The 5,748-nt window shown below is 51.8% G+C and overlaps 1 protein-coding gene across 2 annotated transcripts in view; it reads right to left on the bottom strand.

Moving 5' to 3' along the window:
* The window catches only part of TENT5C (terminal nucleotidyltransferase 5C), a 28,174-nt gene extending 22,433 nt beyond the window's left edge, over positions 1 to 5,741 (bottom strand). Inside the window, exons 1-2 of one of the 2 annotated variants that reach the window (XM_006161403.3) lie at positions 5,603 to 5,727; positions 3,812 to 3,937 (exon numbers count right to left, since the gene is read on the bottom strand). The gene's annotated coding sequence lies outside the window, so the exon portion shown is untranslated. Of the gene's footprint in view, positions 1 to 3,811; positions 3,938 to 5,602 lie in introns of both variants that reach the window. The other variant, XM_006161402.3, reaches the window with a different exon arrangement.
* Between the last annotated feature and the right edge of the window lie 7 nt (positions 5,742 to 5,748).

Below are 5,748 nucleotides of genomic sequence, written 5' to 3'. Positions count from 1 at the left end.
CCTAGCGTGAGTTTAAGCCACCGGGTCTGGGACTCAAACCACAGTCGGCTACATCGGAGTCCAGAAACGTGGCCATTATGCCAACTGCAGGCCCCTACCCAGTGTAATTTTTAAGCTGCCAGATCTGGGACTCTAACCATACAATCAGCTATGTAGGATCCTGCCACTTTAACCACCACACCACCTGTCTGGCTCAAGAGTGAAACCCTTTCTCAGAAGGTCTAGACCTTCACTGCCCAGCAGAATAGCCACCAGAGGCATGGGGCAAGTCTGAATTGAATGCCTTAAGTGCAAAATACACACTGGATTCTCAGAACTCAGTGTGACAGAAGATATGCAAAAGATCTCTTTATAAATTAATTACAAGTCAAAATGATAATATTTGACAGGGTGGGCTAAATAGACTTACTACTAAAATTATCAATAACTCCACCTGTTTGTTTTTACTCTCTAATGTGACTACTCTAAAATTAATTGTGCCCTCCGATTTCGACTGGACACCACTGGTCTATCTATTGTCCTGATTACAATAAAGGACACTACCAGGCTCTGTTTCTACCAAGACCAGAACTCAGGTCTCCCTACAATGAAAGGCAGCCTGTGAGGAGGAGGAGGCAAGCACAAAGACCGCAAAGGGCCTGGGCACGGGAGACAGCAGCAGTGCTAACCTCTAAGTGAGCCACCCTGGGCAAGGACCTGGACCCACAGCAGGTGCTCACTCAGCGTCTGCTTCCCCCTACTCTGATCAGCAGTCTTCCTACTGAAGCTGCCAGTTATTCCACATGAATGGCAGGACTGCCCAAGGCCACGCAGCCTGGGCCAGCTGCAGAGGTCCTAGTGCCCCCCTCTTAACCACAGCAAGCAGAGGGCACATGTGTCTGGAGGCAAAGGGCAGACAGGCAGGCACCAGGCACCGTGCTTGGGCCCCAGCAAACTGAGGGAAGCTTCTGACAACACAAGGTGGTGGGGATGGTTCAAAATTCATGGATAATTTTCTTCTCAAAATGTTCTCACAGGGGGCAAAACATGGAGACGGATGTCGGACTTTTTGGGCTCATCCAATCGAAGGTGGAATTTTTAGATCTAGAAAATAAGGTAAAAGGCAGAGCTGTAAAGAAGCACTGAAGGAGAGCGTGGGATACACTCCATCAGAAGCCTGTGGGAAGGGCCCAGAGCTGGGATAAAACACAATGGGGTGGGGGCAGGCAGCAACCTGACCCACACGGGAAAGGTCCTGGGTTTACACTGCAGGACCTCCCTGAGCGGGACACCTGCGATCCAGGCAGGTTGAGACTGGGGGTAGATCTTGGCATGAGGACCCCACTGGGGCGCCTGTGTGTGTGTGTGTGTGTGTGTGAGCGTACGCACGTGACTGTCCCACTCTCTAATGGAAGAAATAAATAAACCTAAGAACAAAGTTTGATGAGGAAGGAGTAGCCTACACGTGTTCGAATATTCTAGTACATTTTATAAGGTAAGGCAAGGCAGTCAGGCAGACCCATGCAAGGGAAGGTCAAGAATGAAGAGTTAGAACGGCACAGGTCTTAAAAAAGGAATGCTCTTTTGATGGTGCTTAGGGTGCATGGGACCGTAGAACTGGCCAGAGGCAGGGAGGCGGTTCGGCTACAGCTCTCAGTGAGTTGCTGTCCACAGGCCCCTAAACCGGGTCAGTGATGACAGTGGGAAACAAAAAATTAAAAAGAGAAAGAATCAGCAGAACTAGCAACTGAGTGAACACAGAGAGAGAAAGGCTGAGCGAGCCATGTGAGGCTGCTGTCGGGGAGGGAGTGTGCTTTAGGGAGCCGGAATGGAGCTCAGCTGGAGGAGTTTCAGCTGTCAGTCAATTAGCAGTCACTACCTCTCCGTGCCAAACCTACACCCACCCCCACCCACCCCCAGGCCTCCATTTCAAAGAAGACACAGAAACTACCCTACGTGTTAGGTTAGTAGCTTCTGATCTAAAAAGCTTCAGTGCCTGGTTGACCAAAAGCGAAGAGTGGATTAAGGTATGCCTCCCTCTCTGCAGGAGTCGGCAGTCCAGTGCCGGCGGGACAGGCATCCCAATAACAGGAGCACCTTCTGTGCAGCAGGCTGCTCCAGGCAGGCCCTGGGGAATTCAGCAGGGAGCAGTTTCCACTTTCTTGGGGCTCACGTGCCACAGTGAGAGAAAACGAAATACCTCGAGTGCAAATGAAGCCTGCGGGCTCCTCTGCATCCAGAGCACCTCCAGGGGCCTTTAGCATACCATTCCCTTGGCCTCCACAGCACCTGGCACAAAGGCCTGCCTGAGAAATTCTACTACTTATTGACCCAATCGCTGTTATCCACGAAATAAACACGCTACGCAGCTTACTGAACAAGACTCCGAAAGGCTCTGAGACTACAAAACATTCTACAGAGTTGCTTCACAGCAATTATTTCCTTCATACTGGTTGCTTCCTGTTGTTCCAAGAAATTCTGCAAACAGTTCTAGAACGGGTCACAGGGGCCAGCTGTACAAAATCAATTCATTCTAAACCCTTCATAAGGCTTCTTTACAAAGCTAGGTTATATAAAGGTACTTCCTCTGAGCCATCTATAAATCCCAAATATAAGCTTCCTTATCATGAATGTAGTGAAAGGGTCTAAACATTTGCATTTACAACCTGGAAACCTCACAGCGATCAGCACGACTGATGTGCCCAGCAGCTTTGAACAGAGAAACGTTTCTTTCAAGATAGAGGTGCCTGTGCATCATCGTCGTCATATATCATCACTGATGTCAGTTTAATGTTCTCCTGTTGAAACGCCAAGATGGCAGAAAACATATTTTTCTATATCGCCTTATTTACCTCAGTGACAACATACAAAAAAAAAGCAGCGGACCTTATCGAACCAGACTAATGTTTTATCACAAGTAACACATCAGACTCTGCACTACCCCGTTAGCCCCTAAATACACACACACGCACACAAAATAGCAGATATGGCCCTGAGTCAGGTGGGAGACCCACAAACCCAAACACGAGTTTAACCTAGCTGATAAAACTAGTCTTGGCCTCAGTAAAGCAAAGGTTTAACACATCCATTCAGAGTTAGTTTTCGGGGGCGGACTCCACAAACACTGTACACCAAAGATGAAAGTTGAAGGTACTATTTACATGAGTAGTGAAAACAAACAAACAAAAAAACCTTTTTTATAATTGCAGTTTTTAAATTTTGTAGCAAATGTGTCCAGTTAATAGCAGTGTGAGAACAAGGGCACCTCAGTCCACTTGGAGTTATCGGTACTGCCTGGCTGGGCCTTGGGCTCTCGGAAGTGTGAGGAATTCTCTGTTCTGCCGGGCAGTGCAAAATGTGTATAAACTGCCCTGGCCTTGAACACTGGAGGGGTGCAGGCTGAGTGTGTGCACTCCTGGGAGATAGGAGTGGGGAGGAGGGTCCTGGAATTAAGGATGAGCAGGGCTGCAGAAACTCTGTAGAAATGTGCTCTAGAAGTCACGCTCATTCTGACAAACAAGCCAAGGGCCACGTCCTTTTCCTTCAGTTAACACGAATTTAATCTCTGCATACAAAGTAGGTATTGTGGAAAGAACTCAGCATGGACTTTGGCTGTGAGTTCCATGTATACATACCAAGTTCCTTTGGGAATCAGGGACCTTGGTTTTGGTAAAAATGTGGAGGCCTCCTGGCAAAGGTCTTATTTTTTTTCTTTGATGATAAAGGATAATCCTCCTTCCCCAAAGTTACCTGAATAACTATAAACAATAGACCAAATTCTTTCTCAAAACTCCTTATTGAGCATATATGTACTCGAAAGCTATGGGTGTACCTTAGGAGACAAGGGTTCAGTTAACTGAAGTAAACTAAGCTTGACTCCAGAGATACTAAGTTTTCCATCTTCACCAACAGGAATGTCAGAGGACAGAACCACTGCAGTCCAGCAGGGACTGCTCCCCTGAAAGAGAGAGGAAAGTCAGCATTCTTTAGTCCCCACCCCACACCCCCCCGCACAGCCAAACGTGGCTGTCTCACTCAACAGTACCTCGGGGGATTCTTGGTAAGCTCTCCTACCACCCTCACCGCTGCCTGGCTTGCTTCATGGCCAGCTTGCCTGCCAAGTTACTCAAGTTGAAAGGTGACTGTGGCCAACATTGGCCACCCTCAACCCCCGGGAGGGCAGCGAGGCTGGCCAGGAGTCCACTGGAAGAGGAATCCATCATCTTACCTTTATTGCCTGGGGTGGTTCAGCCTCCTAACCCACCTACTGAAAATCCTGAATACCAAGTTGTCACAATACACATGGTTACATACATAGTCTTTATAAAAGTTTACTGCAAGTGCCAAGCACTTCATTATATGGTGTTACACTACATTTAAAAAAAAAAAAAAAGTTAAGAAAGGAAGGAAGCAGGTCCCTACTTCGACAAGGAATCCATCAGAGCCCTGCAGAAGCCCTCCTCCAGACAAAGAGGGGTTGGGGGACAAGGGGTTGAGAGGCTCCTTCCCGAGTCCAGTCCTAACAGACTGTTCTACAGAGGACTTGCGTTGGCTAGAGAAACTCACCAGGCATTGCCCCCCAGGCTTCCTCCCTCACAACCAGGTGGCACTGTGGGGTTCTCTAGCCCGCCGGCGATGTGTTTGGGTGGACAGGCTACCAACCAGTACTCTGCAGGTTCATCACCCTCCTCCGGGTCGCCTCCCACCCGCTGGCGCTTCCTCGCGATCTATGCAAAAAGCGTCCCCGGACTGCGACACCGTCCGGGGAAGGCGCTCCTCTAAGCCACCAGCAGCACCGCTATCCCAGCCAACTGACTCGGCAAGCCTTTTAGCTCACGCGGTAAGCAAGTTTCATTCCCCAAAGGGGAGGAACCAGGTTTCACAGACACCGTCTTCCTGCGAAATTTCCGAGAGACGCGGCGCACAAGTCACTCGCTGGGATCACTTGGCTGCTCACTGTGTCCACAGTCGAGTGTGGGTCCAAGAAAAGGATCTCCGCCTCTCTTCTCAAAACTCCGGCCTTGGCACTGGGCCTAGGAAGCGCTCCTCCCCTGCCCGGGCAGATACAAGCCCCAGGCGCTGCGTCTCCAACTGTGCCTACTGAAACCGCCGGATTCGAATTCGCGCTCGGCTGGCGGGCGGGCGGAGGTGTGCATGCCCGCGGGAGCACAGAAGCGAGCCCGAGAGGCTGCAAGCAAGGAAGGGGCGGCGGGGCGCCGTCTGATCCAGGGAAGGCGCTGAGGGCGCCCAGCACACACGCTGCGGCCAGTCGGCGCCCCGCCAGTGCGCAGCCCGCTGGACGCGCGGAGCAGAAACTCGCCGAAGTTTGCCAAGTCCGGCCGAAGTCTCCGGAAAGTTGTAGCTCCCTCTCCAGCGTCTCGTCTGTCCCCCGGGGGCGGGGTGTGTAAGTGGGGACAGTGGGCGGCAGTGGGCGAGGGAGCAGGAGGAGAAAGGAGCATCGGGTCTCGGCACCTGTCAGCACCTCCCCTCCAGCCCCACACCTCCCACCTGGCCGTGCACACTTGAAGCACCCCTTGTGGGGCCAGACCCCCGAGGGGAGAGAGCGCGGTTCACCGGGGTCGCCGCATCCCCGCACCTTTACAGGAGCGGGCTGAGGACTCACCTGGGCGGTGGGAGAGGAGGCGACGGAGGCAGGTCCTTGGCGTGGGCAGCCCCCAGCAGGAGCGGCGCGGTCACTACAGCCCCCAAGCAGCGGCACCGAGTGAGCCGTCCCGCCGCCGCCCCCTCCGTTCTTATACGGCCAGCCCC

Source organism: Tupaia chinensis, unplaced genomic scaffold (genome assembly GCF_000334495.1).
Source record: "Tupaia chinensis unplaced genomic scaffold, TupChi_1.0 Scaffold138517_1, whole genome shotgun sequence".
Classification (NCBI taxonomy): Eukaryota; Metazoa; Chordata; class Mammalia; order Scandentia; family Tupaiidae; genus Tupaia; species Tupaia belangeri.
Note: the sequence above shows the minus strand (reverse complement) of the source record. Positions and strands in the feature narration are given on the sequence as shown.